The 20,386-nt window shown below is 35.9% G+C and overlaps 1 long non-coding RNA gene across 1 annotated transcript; it reads right to left on the bottom strand.

Moving 5' to 3' along the window:
- Window positions 1-2,072: 2,072 nt before the first annotated feature.
- Window positions 2,073-3,600, bottom strand: LOC127858192 (uncharacterized). Its single transcript, XR_008038805.1, has 4 exons — window positions 3,456-3,600; window positions 3,224-3,279; window positions 2,756-2,853; window positions 2,073-2,312 (listed from the first exon to the last, which is right to left on the bottom strand). It is a non-coding gene; the product is annotated as an uncharacterized LOC127858192 (long non-coding RNA).
- Between the last annotated feature and the right edge of the window lie 16,786 nt (window positions 3,601-20,386).

The following is a 20,386-nucleotide window of genomic DNA, read 5'->3' as shown; positions in this document are numbered from 1 at the left end:
AGACTTATTCTCATCTTGATAATCTCGCGAAATTAAATAATGTCCATACCAAACTTCCTTTTGAAGATAATCGCATAAAATCGTGTACATGCGTCGTTTTGGTATACAAGTGATTGTAAGTTTTAGAATTTATCTCACAATCCAATGTCCCCTCTAGTTGCTCTGAATAAGCATGTTACAAACATATTTTTGCACATTTATTTCGCCAGCGGCCCCAGTGCCTCTACCTTGAAATGTCGTCGAATGGTTTCATTGTATCCGAATTGGAGATTGGATAGGTGGGAAAGGCATGCACGCATATAAAAAATGACGACAAATGACGAAGTTCAAAACACCCCCTGATCTTTATAATCGGCTTACAATACAGTTTGATTTGTGCTGTGTGGATGGAGTAGAGCGTACCCTTGTGCATATCCTCAATTTCTGTAGATATCACTTACTTGATAGGCTGTATGTATTATAGATGAAATATATCGTTGTAAACGAAAACTTTACACTGTATCCCCTAATCGTTTCAAAAGTATTCCTATACTTAAGACACTACCACACCAAAGGTTATGTGCAGTGTTTAGTTTTCCCGTCAAGTATTGGCAAGCATGTTTGTATTTGTCTTCGTGTGGGATATTTTGTTAATTTTATATCGTTAAAGAAGCGAGTGTGTTTTGTGATTATATCTGGGGTAGATGTGAGGTTCGACCAGCGCTAAAATAAGTTCAGATCCTCAACATTTTGCATTGACCGTTCTACGGAGGTTATTATACCATTTATTAATTTTATGCGTAAAGCTGTCCTGTAGTGAACACGAACAACACATTTACTCCTGATTAAGTATCTGGAGTGTTATCGTTTTGTTGTGGTTGCGTCACACATGTCATGCACTCATCTGTATTCTAATCGTTTCTACATGTCAAAAATGTGCATGGAAACAACTATGACGTAATTTCAGTATACCAATGAATCCTGAAGAAAATTTCACAGAACCTAAGCAAATGAAACAAATAAAAGACGGCGTTTGAACAACTCGCTAACTGGTTACGCAAAATTTAAAACAATATTGAAAGCATTTCTGCACTGTCATTCGCTACCTTCCTGGATTATAGAAACAAATACGGAACGAACAATTTCGCTGACGTGAGCTTGTGTGCAGATATATAATGTTTAAGCAATGTATTAAGTCAAGTCGCATGACACAAATGATGAAACATGTACTTAATTTATTATCTAACTATAAACTACTGCTACAACTTCTACTACTACTACTACTACTACTACTACTACTACTGCAACTACTACTATTACTACGACTACTACATCTACCACCACAACTACCACCACCACACCACCACCACTACCACTACAACCACCAAATATACTATTAAACCAGACGATTGTTAACTGGCGTAAAGTAAAGCCTAAGCAGTTATGAACAAATATGTATCAGTAAATACTTGAAACAGTTCTTGATATAAACGTAAACTGAAAATAAATATCTTTAAACATTATCAAGACAGGTCAGCAAATAATATTCGCTGGATGTGAGATGCCAATTAACGCATCACTGACTCAGTAAATGATTGATCTATGCTTGTGTGTTGGATATATGGAATAATTAAATGATAAAATATAGGTGCATGTAAGGACCAAAATGTACACATACCAAAGATAAAAATTGTGACTTCGTCACACCCGAATGCATACAACAGTATACCGTGTGTTATAGAGAATTTATTCACAGTACACTGCAGACATTCATAATTGCACAGCCGTGTTTATGTTATCAAAGTCATTTGGAATCATTAATATGAACAGTTTGACTACCCATGCAGTTTAGTTACAACAAATGGTCGTAATCGACACCTCCCAGTGTACCGACTTTAAAATGCTCGGTTTGGTTACCAATATTTTCACCATTTAAATCTTCTTCGAGATGCCTTTCTTCCTTTTCTTTCTTTTTTTCTTAGGTTTCTCATTCGTCTCGGCCTCTGGTTCAGTCACGGCATCTTCTTTGTGGTTGTCGACATTATGCTCCTCCTGTTCCAAATCTGTGTGTCGTTTCTTTTTCTTCTTTTTTTTCTTTTCTTTCTCTTCCGACTACTTTCAGACGATAGCAGTCCGTCATTATTGCCAACATTTCTGGCTGTGTCGGCCTTGAACTTATTTCTCGCTGGTGTGTTACTTTCAACCTGTGTTTTGCTGCTGTTCCAAAAGCCCGATGTTGAGGGAATAAACGATGCAACCCCTGATGCTTTAGGGCTTTCTTCGTTCCAATGTTTTTCATTGTTCTCGTGCGCTTGTTCTGGATCTGGATTAACCTGTGAAAATAATTGTATGTGGACAATTGTGTTTAATTGTTTCTCGCTACTGCACATGCAAGTTTACCTTTTTGAAAATAATTTGACTGTATAAGACGTATACTTCAAATCCTAAACTGGTTTAATGTTTCAATACAACAGAAGTTTGGTATTTTTTTTTGTATTTCAAGTACAATAAAGGTATATTAATTACATAAACGTTTCCATAACACCCATGTTAACAATCGTTATGTACTAATATCTTTTTTATGAATGGCTGCATCAAAGATAAAACATAAATGCGTAAAAGAGCTGAATGCATACTCAGATTCGCTGATAATTTTAATTTTACAGTGTTTGGTTTATTCGTTAGTCGGAAAACACAGTAAAGATTGTATTCAAAGAATGTTTGTCGTAATTTGGACAACCATTCAACTTATCTTAAAAACATTAAATGCAATTACTTGATTGGCCTTCTTTTTCTTTCGGTACACGATGTATACGATGATCGCAACTATCAGTAGTATTCCAAGAATTAGAAAGATTATCCAAATAGGAAAGCCTAAAAAGAAAATATTAATATATGATAATACTCTTTTTGTGACGATTTTTTATTTAAACATCACACAGACACAATACAAAAAAATGTATTTAATCCGGGAGGTTATGCTCCTTTAGTATAAATATTTTATTATATAACGATATTTCCATTAGATCAATATATGTATCTGTGTTTATTTTACTTATAATTTTACTCATTATTATATCATTATTTTCCTTATTATTTTGTTGTTATAAAATAAGTTTTACTTTAACACGCTTGACATCGTTTGCTTATTATCGTAGCCATTGATGAATTTTGAATTGGCTCTAAGTCATGTTCGAATAGAGAAAAATCCAATTTAAAGAACGTGAACTATTTTCATACATACCTTTTGTGTTTGATTGTACATGCTCATTAGACGTAGCGATAATATCTTCTGTCGATCTGCAAAGCCAGAGAGGTGTACGCAAACTACTTTTTTATTGCTACATAACCTTTCATTTAGATATGTCATATACCAGCATACCACATATTTGCCTCTTCAAATGTTGTGAATATACAAAACGATATTCTATGAACGAAATTGAATATAAATACAGTAATTTGTGCAGAATACATACATTTCTATGGATGTTTTATCGCTTGTGATAAACGGTGTTGAGTCGACGGTTTGTCTGATTGTTCCATTAACATTGTTCTCAGTTTTAGTCCGGACTGAAGCTGGCGTAGCAGTGCTGATGTCAGTTGATCTTGATGTTGTAATTGGGTCTGGTTATCACGACATCGATGGCTGAATATGTTTCTGACACCGATGAAGATTGCGGCGCTAGATGGCTGTTCTGTCTTTAAAGTCTCGGAAACACTCAATTGAAGTACGCGTTGTAATGTGCGTTGTTTCCGTAGACGATATTGACAGTAGTTATTGATTCCGGTTGAAAACAGTTTAAACTGATGGTGTCGTTATACGCTAGATGAAGAAACATAGTGAAACTTTTATTTTAAACTTCATATAAATATTGAATGGAAGTTTTAATTGCCGTGCTACTATTTAAACCGAATAAATATTATCACTGATTTTATCACATGAAACTGCATATTGTTTCTTATTAAGTGTATAGTAAATGTTAGCGTAGCATGCCTACGCACATTATTAGACTATAGACTGTCTTAATGACGTCATACAGCGAAACAATATTAACTTTACTTCAGGGATAGTTTTAATAGTATCAATATATACATTTGACATTAAAACAAAAATAAACAAACCGTAAAAAACCAATGAAGAAGCTTTCATTCTGCAACGTTGGGTTTTTCCAACGTAAACGTAATAGAGTGATCCGCACTTATGTTCAAGTTTCGCCTATCAATAGTGCACGACCTTTTGGGGTCGTTCTGTTCCATTGATAAACGACAACGTTGTCCGCTGATATCAACTCAAGCGTTTGATCCGACGTGAGCTTGTTGTCGTGCATTTTTACTTGCAGATAATTGGACGTTGTGCTAAACTGGCAAGTGCATTCCCGGTGTTTTATCGTTGATACTTGCGGATAATCAGCAGTCCAAACGCAGGCGTGATTCACTCCAGAAATTGTGTCATCGTTACAGATTTGTTTACACGGCCCTTTAAACAAAGGCATAATCTTGACATAGATTATATTTTATATTTAAAGTCAATTGTCATTCAAAACGACTACCCCCTTGATATGAGTATTTCATTTTGTTTTATCCAAGCGTCCATATCATAGCTTTGTTGTGGTAATTCATAATATTAAGCGAATTTCAACAGTTTTTCAGTCCGAACTATACAAGATAACTTAAGCACACATTTTAACGTACATTTTAATCTTTCAATTTAAATTATTTTTATACATGCGTGAATTAGTTTTTTTATTTAACGATAAGAACAAATATTGAGTACTTACCGGGAAATGCAGTCGTATGCCATACTGGTAAAAGCATTGGCTTGGGCACACGTATGTATACTGTTGGGCATACCCGTGTTCCAAGAGGTTGTGCCGGAAGTTAGATCTAGCACCGTTGAGACAAACTGTAAAGATTCTTCGGTCTGTCTATGATACCACCATCTACACGTTCAGTTAAAACAGTTCTGGATTCGTTACTTCGTTCACGATAAATGATTTACTTAAAATTTAAAACATTTACTTGTAGTTAGGAATTACTATTGTTAATACTATTTTAATTATTTTTAACTCGTTCATTTCACAAATGAATTCGAAAATTGTCGTACAATAGTGCATCTGCTAAAAATTTAGGAGTTCGTGTAAATCAAGAATTTGGTCAATAAAGTGCGGCGTATGCTTTATGGTGGTTTTTTTCTGACAGTGAAAACCCTCTTACTATTTAAACATATATATTTCAGACTTTACAAACAGAAATCATGTGGTATCAAGTGTATCTTCTTTCGTCTTTAGAAAGTTTCCTTTACCTTTTATCGAACACCGAAACACTTAAATAAATATATCCCCGTACATGCCATGAATTTTAATCGTTTTCGTACTTGAAACGTTTCCGTGCTGTAGTAGATCCGTGAATGCTAGTAGATACCCGTTCCCGTTGTCGCTCGATGTGCAGTTGACATTAATACACCCCAACTGAAGGGCTACCTGCCGAATCACTGGTACAAGAAACAGTTTCCAACATGGCATGTGTATTCTGTAATTAAAATGCTATAACATGTTCGTTTGCATTAAAACAGACGTTGAAACAATATATTAAAACACTCCATAATGAATAAAATGAATAAAAACTCCCCAAAAGGATACCATTCATTTATTTACCAAATGTATTCCGCCGTAACATAATAGCTGTCATTAAATAGTATAGTGTGTAACCCCATGCATCAGTTCTGTCATTAAATAGTACAGTGTGTAACCTCATGCATCTGTCATTAAATAGTAACAGTGTGTAACCTCATGCATCTGTCATTTTCGAAACTCACAGAAGCATGCAAATTAACAGTTTTCAAACGATGGAATTTCACTGAAACATAACCAACATTTTCATAACCTTTCTGAAATCTATCAGCAACAAACTATCCAATCGAACTTACCAGATACGTTTCTAAAACTAGAGGGTGACCATGGCGTTCAAGGAACACAAATCGAAGACTTAACCCTGTGACGTTGTTTTTGACCGCACTTGACCCAGACTGAAGCATGACCAAGATTTTGGCAAAATATGTTTCATCAAGTCAGACACGTGGCAAGTATTTTATGTGTTGATTATACTTGACATTGTGAATAAACTTTTTTGGACACACGTTGCCCTTGATTGGAACTCGTGTCATCAGTCTTAAATTATAAATGTGGTCTAAATAGGGGGTAACATTTTTTATAAGAATTGTTCTGGTTCCCCAGATTTTGAACAAATACGACGCACATTCGAAGATGGCCTAGATGTTGTCAATATCACCATTCTAATCTTCCATCAAGATTGCGTCGTTAATGTGGCCTCCAGCTGGGTACAAATGTTTTCCTCAGATTTGATCAGGTGATCTGTTTGTGGACGCACTTGACCCAGATACGGACCTTGCCTAATTATTGTTAAGATAATATTCTGGCCATGCTTCTTCTTAAATTATACCAATTGTGGTTTTAAGAGTGGTTAAACGTTTTTTTAGATCGTACTCGGTTGTACTCGGTTGTACTCGGTGACCTTATGCTAAGACGCACAGTACTCTTGCACTTGACATTGATAATTTCAAAATAAACAACTCAAACAGTTTTATTTAGATTAATTAATGTGACCTTAAGATTTAATTAAGTGGCCTAGTTTTGGAACACACGTGACCCAGATTCAAACAAGTCTAGATAGTGTCACGATATTATGGCCAAGTGTTGTCATATCGACCCATAAATGTGACTTTTAGAGATTATACGATTTAGCATTGTGACATAGTTTTTGACGTACGTGAACTAGTGTCGAGCATAGATTGAATCAAGATTAACATTCTGGCATGTGTTTCTATTTATTAAATCATACATTCGATCTCTAGAGAGGTCTAAAAAGTTTCTAAGATGTTACTGTTTTACCTAAATAGTGCCACGCAACTGAATGAGATTCAACTACATTAAGACAAAGTTTCATCAAGATTAAGTCATACATTTTGCTTGCAGAAATGTTACGGGATCTCGAAAAATAACAGCTGGTGATCCAGTGTTTGAACGAACGTCGATATTTTCAATATTGTAAGATTTCACGTATATTTTGAAGCACGTGACCCTGATTCGAGCTTTAACAAGATAGGGTCGATAAAAGCACTCGTGTTATTATAATTTTATTACGATCCTTAAGTGTGATCAATTTTGTCCTTTAGACTCGATGCGCATTAATCGTCCTGTTGCTTTGAATTTGTTTGTGAAATTGAGGTTTCCAGATTCTTCTCGGTATCAAATCGTACCAACAAAACAAGTGTTTCTGATTTAAAATTTAATGCAAGTCAAGTGGTTTCTATTTGATACCGTTATCAATCTCTTGACTTTTGAATGTAAGGTTTATAGTATTAAGCAGATTTTACTCAAGGGATAAAATATAACATCGTTATTCTGGTTTGATCAATAAAGGACTTAATATGTTATTATACACTGAATACTATTGAAATAAAGTTATATTGAGGTGTAAATAGAAGAATTAGTATGAATATGATGTATTGTTATCATTTCGTGAGTCTCGAAACTTCTAATCGTCAATTTGATGTGCGTTACGATTGTTAATTAGACGGGTCGCGTAAGTTAAACGAAATTATAATTGAAAAAGAGCGTTAAATTCATACATCATTTGACATAGAAGTTTAATTCTTAAATTGAAAATCAAACATCATCTTTGTGCACTCTATAAGAAGACGCTATCCCATTCAACACGAGTTTCAGCCAGTGGGCATCAGATCAATTCCGACCATCGACTACTCAATAATTATATATGTTTTCCTGTCTAACCAAAAATATCTATAATGAATGTTTCAACGAGTTATGAGAATTTATACCGAAATTACACATACGCGTCGTGTCATGCAAGTTACGATTATAATAGAAACACATACAAACTATAACGTATAAGTGTGCCACGCACCTCATCGGGTATGTACACGTAATGTCTCAAAAAGTACTAACATTACTCTTTCATCATAATATGTTTGCGATAACAATGAGTGAGCCTCTAATAATTTATTAGAAATCGGCAATACTATAAACAAAATACTACTCTAACAAATATGTACCTGCAATCCAACTTGTTGATAGCAGGAGATTCAACAATACTTCCGCATGGCTAAATCCAATTGACATATTGTTTATGTATATCTATTTTTATTTGAACTAAAATACAAGTTCGAATTCATCTAACGACTGTCTTTTTTAGCACGAGATACAAAAACACTATGTAAAAATATTCGGATTATATAGTTTATTGCAAGATTGTTCTCAAAACAAAACGTTTGTATTTTCTGTATTATGGTCTATACTGAAATGCTTAAAAATACGCTCAAACCCATTCTTATCCGAGTAGAATATGTTATCGCATTAAGTGATGATTGCGTTATCAATTCCCGCACGATCCACCAATAATCATAATCCACTCTGTACAGAAGCACAAAATGGGCATAATGTCGACTTAAAAAATCTTTCATGGACTGTAGCTCCTGATGAACAAATGAAGTGGTCTCAACTTTACAATATCTTATGTATTCCTTAAAACTTAATTTCGGCACTAATCGAAGAATTCTGGTGTATCCCGTGAAAAGTCTCTTCGTGTAATACCTTACCGTTGGTTACCAGGATGTATGAGGTTTCAGTACGGATACCTAAAGTGGCCTTTTCACGTTTTTGTAAATTAACACAATTAAAAAAAAATAAGATTTGAGGATGTTTGTTGTAGTTATGATATTTGTGACAAAATATTAATACTGAACATTTACCATGCTCTTAAATAATTAGTATATGCATCTTTTGACGATTTAAAACCTGAAAGTATAAGCGTTGTAACGCGAAACGATTGAATAATATTGAGAGGTCTGCTGTTGTCGTTATATTTTGTGATACTACGAGGGTCGCTTATATAAAGAATAATATACACCGTAAGAGCACGGATGGCCGGGTGTTTTTAGCGATAGGGTCAGTGGTTGGAGACAAGTTGAGGTTTACTTTTTTTTTATTTTATTCTTTTTTTTTTGCTGGAGCCTTTCAGATCGAATGATAACATTTATCAATATAAGCATTTAAAGACAAACTTCAGTACATGCCAAAATCGGTGAAAAGGTCCCTTAAGTACCCAAGAGCCTAAAGAGTACCAATTTCTTTAATGCTGGACGTCTCGCATGTTCATTGGTTTTAAAACAGCTTGACTTTTAAGCAATACATTTTGCACCAAGTGTTTTACTTTTATTAGCACATTTCAGTTTGTATTAGCCCTTATGAAACTTTCATTAGAATTAACTAAATAGGAGTTTCACGAGGCTTACCAACTGTGTAGGTCGTTACACATTATATGTTATTCCGCCATCTTGAAACAAAACTGACAAATGCGCTTCCTTACTACAGTAAAACTGCGATAACTCGAGGAAGCACGGGACCGACAGCGATGCTCGAGTAATCGCAGGTTTCGAGTAATCCATGGTATTATTTGTTTTCACTGTCTCGGTTGATAATGCTAACTTCTGACCAACGCTTTATTTACATGTAAGACGGTGCTAGAGAAAAAAGGCTTTGTAAAAATCGCTTAAGGTTACAGTATAATAAACAAAACAATTAAGATGATCGTAAATTCATTTAATTATTTCAACATACACACAAAACATAAATATAATCAGAAAAATCTCATCAATATTCACTGTACATGTAGCATTATTATTTTTAAAAAGCACACAAGGTACGTACATGCGAATGAAAAAAGTACACACGGAAAACAACATAATCACTACACACTTTGCATTTTATGTACATTAGTCAGACTTGTGTTCGCAAAGTCAATGATTGAAGATTGTCGCAACCCATTAGCTTCCCGGAACTGATGGCGGAAAACGTATCATAACAACTGTGTAGCTTTGATCTGCTTCTCAAAGGATGACAATTTACAGTGTATCTCAAACTGCAACTAACATCACACCTAATCGAGCGTCGTTTGTCTGCTTGATTGCGCTTTTTTCACAACTCGAATATTTTTAGCACCGACCAGACGAGAAAGCCTCCTCGAATAATTGCCAGTTAATTAGGTGTGAAATGCCTTTCAGGGACCGGCCTGCGACCTCGAGTTATCGAAAATCGCATGTTTGAGTTATCGCGGGTATTTTTATATAGACATTAAAGGCAAATGCTAGGGACTTTCTTAAATGCTCGAGTAATCGCCAGTCTTCGAGAAATCGCCAGCTCGAGTTATTGCAATTCTACTGTATATGCATGGATATCGCGAAACATTGTTTGTCTCCCTGATTCAGTCCATAAACTAATATTAAAGGGGCCTTTTCACGTTTTGGTAAATTGACAAATTTTAAAAAAGTTGTTTCAGAATCGCAAATTTTCGATTTAGTTATATTTGAGAGGAAACAGTAATACTAAACATTTACCATGCTCTAATATAGCCAACATATGCATCTTTTTGCGATTTAAAAACCTGAAAATTATCAAGCGTTGCAACGCGAAACGTTGAATAATCTGAAGAGTTCTGTTGCTTTCGTTATATTTTGTGAAACTACGAGGATTGCTTATATATAGTATAAAATACATCCTAAATTGTATGCGAAAGAATGGTCGAGAGGGCTAAATGGTAGACTTTTTACTCCAGGACTCCCGAGCCATGTTGAGGGTTACTGTTTACTCCTTTTTTTAATTGTGTTCTTGATTTTTTTTACTGGAGCTTTTTAGATCAAATGTTAACATTTATCAATAGAAAGAATGGAATGACAAACATCAAAACATGTCAACATCTGTGAAAAGGTCCCTTAAGTACCTAAGAGGCCAAAGAGTATCAGTTTCTTTAATGTTGGACGTTTCGCATGTTCATTCGTTTCAAAACAGCTTGACTTTTAAGCAATACACTTCTACATTTAGTGTTCACTTTTATTAGCAGTCTTCATTAGCCATTATGACACTTTCGGAACATATGTTTCGTTATTTTTATACATAAAATAGAGTATCGCTAGGCTTACCAAACTGTATACATGTATGTCGTTAGCATTTCCATGATTCTCTAAAACGTATTATTTCATTCCGCCATCTTTGAACAAAACTGACAAAGACGGTTCCGTACTATATGCATGTAAATCGCGAAACACAGCCATTATGCTCAGTTTTCTGAGAACAAGACTCATATTAACAGTTTTATGTAATCAATAAAACTCGTTACGAATCGTTGGATAAATAGAGTATGTCCATTAAGTATCGTAAGTGGGTATTTTAGTCATTTTAAAATGTGTTTTATTCATAAAAATAACAACGAAAACCTCTTACATTTAAAAGATATACACTGATCGTATTGTTTACATAATGAAAACTATTAAACATAATATGTATACGAATTAGAAAAGTCCGGAAACATTTTAAGAAGAGAAATTGATGTTTTGTATCGAAGGCAAATGAAAGAATTATATACTATACAATACCAGACAACACAATGTCTCTTGAATCTTGCACTATCCCCCGTGATCGATCGTACATGTCTGCTGCGGACGATGGCCATCTGCATAATCCCTGATGTATTTCACCTGTAGGCACTCGGCATTAGCTTCTACACCCCCACCAGCTGCTGCCCTTACAAACCCCCACCCCACCAGCTGCTGTCCTTCCAACCCCCCCAACCAGCTGCTGCCATGTCAACCCCCCCCCCACCAGCAACTGCCCTTCCACCCCCACTAGCTGCTGCCATTCCACCCCCCCCCCAACAAGCTGCTGCCCTTTCAACATCCCCAACCAGCTGCTGCCCCTTTCAACCCCCTACCAGCTGCTGTTCTTTCAATCCCCCCCACCAGCTGCTGCCCTTCAACCCCTCCCCCCCCCACTTGCTGCTGCCCTTTCAACCCCCCCACCACCAGCTGCTGCCCTTTCAACCCTTCCACCAGCTGCTGCCCTTTCAACCCCCCCACCCCACCAGCTGCTGCTCTTTCCACCTCATCCCCACCAGCTGGTGCCCTTTCAACCCCCCCCCCACCAGCTTCTGCCCTTTTAACACCGCCCCCACCAGCTGCTGCCCTTTCAACCCCCCACCAGCTGCTGTCCTTTCAACCCCCCCACCAGCTGCTGCCATTCCAAACCCCCACCAGCTACTGCCCTTTCACCCCCCCCCCCACCAGCTGCTGCCCTTCCACCCCCCCCCCCCCAATTGTCAATATGCTATACACTATAAGAAAACGAAAAAAACGTTGGTCGAATGTTTATGATATTTATAATATATCAGCAAAACAAATCGACTAACTTTGATTGTTGTGCTATTGTGTATCCCAAATGGACAATTGTGATGGTTTTTGGAGTGGGTAGCAGGTGGGGGAGGATGTTACAGATAGGGGGCAGCAGCTAATGACGAGTGCGTGTGGTTCATTGGAAAACTATTTATACGCACATACAAAGGACCCTTTCTGCACACTCTGAGCAACATAAACATTTGAAAGATGGTTGGACAAAAGACATTGAAAAATGCCACCTTTCACATACGTGCAAAAGCAAATGAATTTGAACGCAACTCATGGCATTGCTTACGATACGGCGTTAAACACTAAACGGTAAAAAGTTTACGGGCATAATCAAAGTGTACATATGGCGTGCAAGATTCAGGGCATATAAGTGGATATTTATTTAAGCAAAAAACAGAGACGGACATTAAAACATATCTGGTCTTGTTTTTCGTATCAATGCGTTGTGGTTCCTACATCCTCAATATCGATAGCCTGACACAAAATCTCTGCCGTTGGATGTTAACAGAGCGTGTAATCACGTAATTGTAATGATGGCGATCAATCTCCGCGCAGAGATTTGACTGGAACAAGCATATCTGAATCAAATCCCTTCCTTCATAACCAACCACGTGAGGTTTGCCAGCCACGTGGTCGATAATTGTACCATTGTTATTTTCACTATTTTTAATTTTAGGTAATTAATTTTTGTATTATGAACCTAAACTAATACACTTTTTCAAACTAGAACAGAAAATTATACTACTTTTCATTATATAATACTTAAACAAAATTAAAAGCTTACCAAATCTGGTTGGATTTTCATTTGATTGCACAGATTGTATGTGAGAGCAAGGAACGACAACTCTGCGAGGACATTGGATGGCGAAGTTCATGCCGAGGCAGGTATTTTCGACGTTTAAAACCCTTTATTTCTTTAATTATTTTTTCATGTCGCTCACTTTCAAGCCATATCAGCAAGAAAGTTACTACCGTTTATTTCGTATTAATATTCGCTCTATATTAAGACATTATTCGCTGCGAAATTTCTTAGCGGGATGACCTAATTACAGCTGAACTTAGAAAATTCGCTGGAAGTAAATTCGAGATAAATGGCGAATTCTTATACGAAATAAACGCTTATCACCCTTTTACTGATATGGCTGGGAATAGAGTGTCATTTAAGAATTAAACACAAGTAATAAAAGGTAGAAAATTGCGAAAAATAAATGTCTCGGAACGAACGTCACCATCTTGAAAATCGCGTGATTACCCCCCTGTGTTAAACTATGAATAAAAACTATACAAGCACGGTGTTATTTCCAGCTAGAGTATAGTTAAAATGAGGTTCTAATCATCGATCGTTGTTGTATCTTGAACGTAGGTGGGCGCACTATGGCCAGTATTGTCTCATTGTTGAAATTGCATTTGAATTACAATACTATGAGGTTTATTTCTATGTACTGATTGATGTTTTTGGATTAATTTGGGGCTACATGACAAGTTCGGTGTACTTTAAAACATGTCAAAACATCCAGATCGTTGCCTTGGCAGGTCTTATGAAATGACGCCATTGTGCTAATTTTAAGTGTTCAATTGCGGTAAACGGATCGTCCAATATTGTATAGACAAATGGTCATTTACCTAAAAAAAAGACTATCTAATGCCAGAAAAAATGCATGTTTTTTTTGCCTTTTATCACACATTTACTTAGTATTACGTCATAAATTATCAACATAATATCCGGTCATTGTTTTACGATATGGCGTATTTCTAAGAAATTAAACTGACATTTTTTTATTTATGTACATGACAATAGAATACAAATTTTTGGATGTATGATAATCGTCGGAAAACAGGGTAAAATGCATTCCATTGGTATATTGTTGTCATCAAAAAGATAAACACAAAACCGGTTTGACTATTTAGGGAACTTGGGTTTCAACGAAGAAGATTACCGTAATCGGATACAATAAACAACTCCAATATAATTAATGTTGTTTTTTTTAAACATATAACGTTTACAATACACACACCGGGTATATTAAACTGCCAAACCAAGACAATATAATAAATGTTCCTGTTATGCGATAGCGTAAAGCAATAAGTATCACACCATACATACGCATACCTTTCCCGAACAATTATGAGTATTGTAAATACAACAGAATGCCAACACAAACAAAAGAAAGATTACTGTAAAATCATTTTTAATCACGTGACACAAAGTTACGCTGATTCTGTGAGTTGATTAATGCATTGACTTTTAACAAAAACACATCGGAATATGACGGAATTAAATTTCTCATTTTCCCCAAATCAGATGTCTACAAATTTAATTGGCCGCGAAACACTCTTTATTTAAATAATAAACACGAAATGTCATGCAAATGAATTATAATGACTATAAATTATTAGAAAAACGATAATAACATCAATTAATTATTGTTCATTTTATGCCAGTCATAAAACTGACTCTTTGTCCCCCATTGCCAACGTCCACTCACCGAGGAGCTTGGCTGTCCTCCATTGCCAACGTCCACTCATCGAGGAGTTAGGTTGTCCACCGTTGCCAACGTCAACTCACCGAGGAGCTTAGTATTTTCAAACACTTTAACATCCTGGGAATCCTCCTTTTGGCTTTTCGGATTGCTCTTTTTCAGATTGCTCTTTTTAAGATCATCTTGTTCAACGGCGTCATTCACAAAGTACCTCGATATGTCCAATTCATCATGCTCCTCTGGCGCATCGTTTTCCAGTAGATTTTCACCCGACAACTTTGATGTATACTTGACCTTATCAATCAGCGGAAAGAGAGCCGCAGATGAATTCAACGTTTCGGACTTCATGATCAGTTCGCTTACGGATAGCCGTCTGGATATTCTCGGCGGCGTCCTTAATGCGCGTAATACTGCGCTGTCCTCTTGAAGCAAACGGCAGCTCTCCGAACTGTCGTCTGTTACCCGCGATGGATGATATTTGTTCTGAGGCGAATCAAGGTTGTCCTGTTCAATGGACCGCTGCGAATCAAGTTTGCCCTGTTCAATGGACCGTTGCGAATCAAGTTTGTCCCGTTCAATGGGCCGTTGCGAATCAAGTTTGTCCTCTTTAATAGACCGTAGTCTGCGTAAGAAATTCATGCTTAATCTTTCTTCCGAACCAATGTCTAGTAAGGTCTTTCAAATCCGTTTTATACAGATCAGTGCATGTGATGTACAGTACGAACACTCTTATATGACTCAACCTTTACAATTCCTAGCATCAAGTTGTGGCTCTAGATTCTGGATAAACTCAGCCAATGAAATAATCGAGGGGTGAACGGAAGACTGTTATAACTCATATTAAATAAAGAAGGAGAAACGACAGTTTTCCGTTCAGCCCTTGGTATGAATACCTTACTAGACTTGCTAAACAAATCTAATCCCTTGGAATGGTCACTGTGTTTACATGTTACTTGTTGTCTGTATAGGGATGATTCTCAGCATGAAGCAATCAGTTGTTGAGAACGTGTTGACATTCACCGAAACTGCTAAGATGCTAATAATAATACACGAGGACTTCCATCCTCGTGATAGAAACATGCGTACTTTATATATAAGCGCATTTCTTTGCGATTAAAGAAGAAGGTGAAACAGCAAAAGCAAGTAATGACATAAGATGCCATAAGAATGCAGCATTTTGATATCACTGTATACAATTCCCTTTTAACAAAGAAATGTTATTTGTGAGGTTTATTTTGCTAAGCCGCTAATACAATCGCAATGGTATGACAATTTCTATTAAATGAAAATCACATGCATGACGCAATGCACGCTGTTAAAGTGTTTTACTCAAGACATGTATTGTTCAGCTTTAATGTGAAAGTGTGTCTAGAAAAGATTCTTCCGACATTGGTGTATGTTATTGCATCTGTATGTAAGTATTCCCATTGCATTTGAATGTTTCACACGGATGGAAGCTGACTTTTATTACGGAAATAAGAAAAAAATATAAACATCATTCAACAATAATAATAATAAAATGCACCAATGATTATATAATAATTCCGCTTTGTCATTAGTGATGTGGGAAGTATTTCTAAGTTCTCAATATCATTAACCTTTTATTAATAAATATCAAGTACACATTCTAGTATGGCAGGCATTCTCTATACAGTATTTTAAGCATGTAGTGCGTGTGTTATTGGTCCCTTTGATGCTCTATCCGCGTGAGCCAGCATTAAACAAAAACTATGTAGCGGGAAAAAAGAGGAAACAGGCGAACAAACTATCAAGTCGCACGTGAAAATCATCCACGTGTTGTATAAAAACCATTGTACAGCACGAAAACACTTAAGTTAATGGTATTTGAATTAACACATTTGTTACTTACGTATCTGCTTAGTCGTAAGGAAGAAAACTGAGAAATGCGTTGCTATGTAAGAAATCATAAACACACTAAAGTATCGATGGTTGTGTTGGCATATTTTATACCAACGTTTGCCACAGTACGTAATACCAAATCGCTATCAGTAGACAATTGTCGCTTTTGATGTTAATGGTAAAAAGTATTGATGAAATACGTTCCGAAACGCTTTTTCGATTTGAAATTATGTTTATCCGTCAAGTACCCTATATTTCTAAACATGGTACTCGTAAAGGCTGTAACTTCACTTCCTTGAATATAATGCACGTTTTCTGTTCCAATTCTAAGACACATATTAATATTATTTTTTCCAAACAGCGAAAAAGCAATTTCAATTTATTTAATTGAAAGTTAACCCACCAGTCCATAAAAGATAAGTAAATTCATCTTTAATTGTTACAATTTTTATGAATGTTTATTCGAGTGAATATTGTTTCGTAAAAAACGCATTTTCCATAGTGCAAAACGATTGGTGCAAATGAAAATAATAATGTGCCCAGTATTTAAACATGAGATCCCAGAAGTATCTGGACAAAGTTCTACTGGCCATTAGCTCAACCGTGAAATTCGATTTTGGCGTTTAGAGATGATTCAAATGTGAAATAATTCTTGATACGATTACACTCGTTACTTTTTAACGCATGTGTTTGCTACAAGTCGGTGCTTGGGCAAGAGTGCAAACTCACTAATTGAGGTGCGTCTACATTATACTAGGCGACACGGGTATGTGGTTTACACTTTAAATGCATCTTAGTCGCAATACATCCGTAGAAATTGCGTACAGAATAAAACAGATAAAAATAATAAAAAGAAAACGATATAAAACCAATTCCCATGCGTTATTTCGGTGCATTCTGACGGTAGTATGTCCACCATTATCGATGTATGTGTTTAATGTCGATCTGTTGTTAAATGTGTATTATTGGACATAACAACGAAAATTGCATTTTAACCGGAATTGTTTTGACAAAATACTGGCTAGCTTTAGCTCCCTGTAGTAATCGGTATCATGTACATTGGTTCTCATAATATTGGCACGTCTGATTAGTAGCTAAGGTTTGTTACTATGCGCATATGTTTGTTCTAAAATGGTATCTTATTGAAAAAACGAAATTGATGCATATGTTGTGCTTAAAATATTTGTACATTTTATTCAAAAATAAGCGGCAAATAAAAACTTTATATAATGTTTATATAACAATAAAACAAATAAAGCAGCTGGCCTTGGTGATGATATCTTGAGATGGTTTAGGTCTTATCTTTCTGATAGACAGCAGCTTGTTGATATCTCAGGCACCTATTCATCAACTGCTGGTATTTCTTGCTGGGTTCCACAAGGGTCAAACCTGGGTACTCTTCTGTTTTTAATATATGTAAATGACATGTCAGCTGTGGTAAAAAAAAAGTTATTATTATATGCAGATGATTCAGGAATTTTAGTTTCAGGAAAATGTAAATCTGTCATTGAAGATGCCCTTCAATAAGATTTGAGTCGTGTTAGTCCATGGCTAGTTGATAATAAATTATCACAACATTTAGGTAAGACTGAGTCAATCTTATTTGGGTCTAAACATAGACTTGGGTCAAATTCATCCCTTAAGATTACTTGCAATGGCACTGTGATTAATCCAATTTCTTCGGTCAAATATCTTGGAGCTACCATAGATAAATCTCTGTCTTTTGATACTATGGCTCGGTCTGTTTTGTAGAAGGCTTATGCCCGGTTGAAATACTTGTATCGTAAAAAGGACTTCCTTACCCAACATACTAAGAATCTCCTTATTATGTCCTTGATTCAATGTCACTTTGATTATTGCTGTTCAGTATGGTACCCCGGTCTAACTCATTTACTTAAACACACGCTACAGGTTACTCAAAATAACCTAATAAGATTTGTTCTTAATCTTGACGACAGGTCACACGTCGGTCCACAACACTTCCGCTCTCTTAATTGGTTACCTGTCAGCAAACGTGTTGACCAGATTATCCTTTGTCATGTTTTCAATGTCAAAAATGGTTTAGCTCCTGATTATATGGAAGAGTCGTTTATCCCCCAGGATTCTGTTCATTCATATAAGACAAGGTCATGTATAAGGGGTGCTTTTGAAATTCCAAAGGTCAAAGGTTTTGATTCTTCTGTCCTTCTGCTCTCTTGGTTGCTCCTTGTGGGACAGCCTACTAGCTGACATATCCAGTATTGGAAGGTAACCTTCATTCAAAGTAGCAGTTAAGAAGTAACTGAAGGTCAATTTATTATTTTCTCATTTTTATATCATTATTATATATGTATCATTATTGTTTCGGTATAGGAATAGTTTAATCAGTTCATCTAGATTTAGTCATTTGATGTTTTTTTTTATAATTGCTGAAGTTGTGATATTGTTTTATCAGCTTTCCTTTAGTTGATATTAAATTATTTTTTATTAGGTTTTAAGAACATTGCGTAATGTGTAAGTTTGGGTCTTAATTTCAAGTATTTTCTAGCTTTTTTGAAATCCATAAATATATTTTTATATTCCTGTATAGTCTATTCCCCACTATGAATACAATATGTCAAAAATAGATTTGTACTGTGATAATAAAATTAGGCCATTTATCTATATCATTCCATTTTACAATGTGTTGTTATATGAACTTTATTATAATGTTAATTTTTTAAAAGCTACTTTTTGTTAGTACAAAGCTCCCTATTTCATGCCACCAGCACAATGGACCACAGTGGAAATAAAAGTCGCTCTTTTTTGTGTTATCCTTGGTGTTGATGTGCATGTCATGTATTATACATGTTGTTTTAAATGTCCATGTATTTGGTTTCCATGCCGAAATAAATAAATCAATCAATCAATAGGATAAAGATACTATTAATCGATTAACAAACAGTCATAATTGTATGTCATGTGATTAAAAAATTATAGCATCTCCCTGGAATATACATGACCTACTTTCTAATGGACACCCGAAATAATGAGAATGATTTTCGTAATAGTCATGGATAACGATCGAATAAATTACAACTTGACTGTCCATCGTTATGACAGATCCGCAACCGTGAGGGGAGGAATATTCACTGGTGGGAGTGCCAACATCATGGGGGACACACAGGGAAGGACAAGGACTTATACTTGTGCTCCTTTTAATTGCCTCACCGTAACATCAACATCATCCATAAACAAGACGAATCTATACCTCAACTTACAAAAACTGTTAAAGGAAAGTACATTATCCTAGCCGGCGACTTTCACTGCCCAGATATTGACTGGCCCAACCTTACTGTCAAGAAAGGAGCCCCTGATAGAGACGTCCAACAAGCTCTGGTAGACCTATCCATAGAACATCGCCTCACCCAAATCCCTGACCAACCTTCTAGAAACAACAACATACTAGACCTTGTATTAACAACTAATCCATCTTTGGTGAACACGTGATTCTCAGTTCCTGGCATCAGCAACCACGCCATGGTGGCTACTGATATAGATATCATCACCCAGAAGACTAAACAAAGTCCCAGAAAGATTTTTATTTTCTCTCTAAAGCCAACTGAGATAGCATCGACTAGGATATGCAACATCTCTATAACACATTCGTCAATGAAGCTAACAGACAAAACTCAACCATTCAGATATTGTGTGACAACTTTAAAGTTGGCATCGAAAAGTCAATAAATAAACATGTACCGTCTAAAATGAGTAACAAGCGCAATCTCTGTCATGGCTTAACAAAAACCTGAAAAGGATGATCAGACGAAAATCAAGA

This window comes from Dreissena polymorpha, chromosome 14, assembly GCF_020536995.1.
Source record: "Dreissena polymorpha isolate Duluth1 chromosome 14, UMN_Dpol_1.0, whole genome shotgun sequence".
Lineage (NCBI taxonomy): Eukaryota > Metazoa > Mollusca > Bivalvia > Myida > Dreissenidae > Dreissena > Dreissena polymorpha.
Note: the sequence above shows the minus strand (reverse complement) of the source record. Positions and strands in the feature narration are given on the sequence as shown.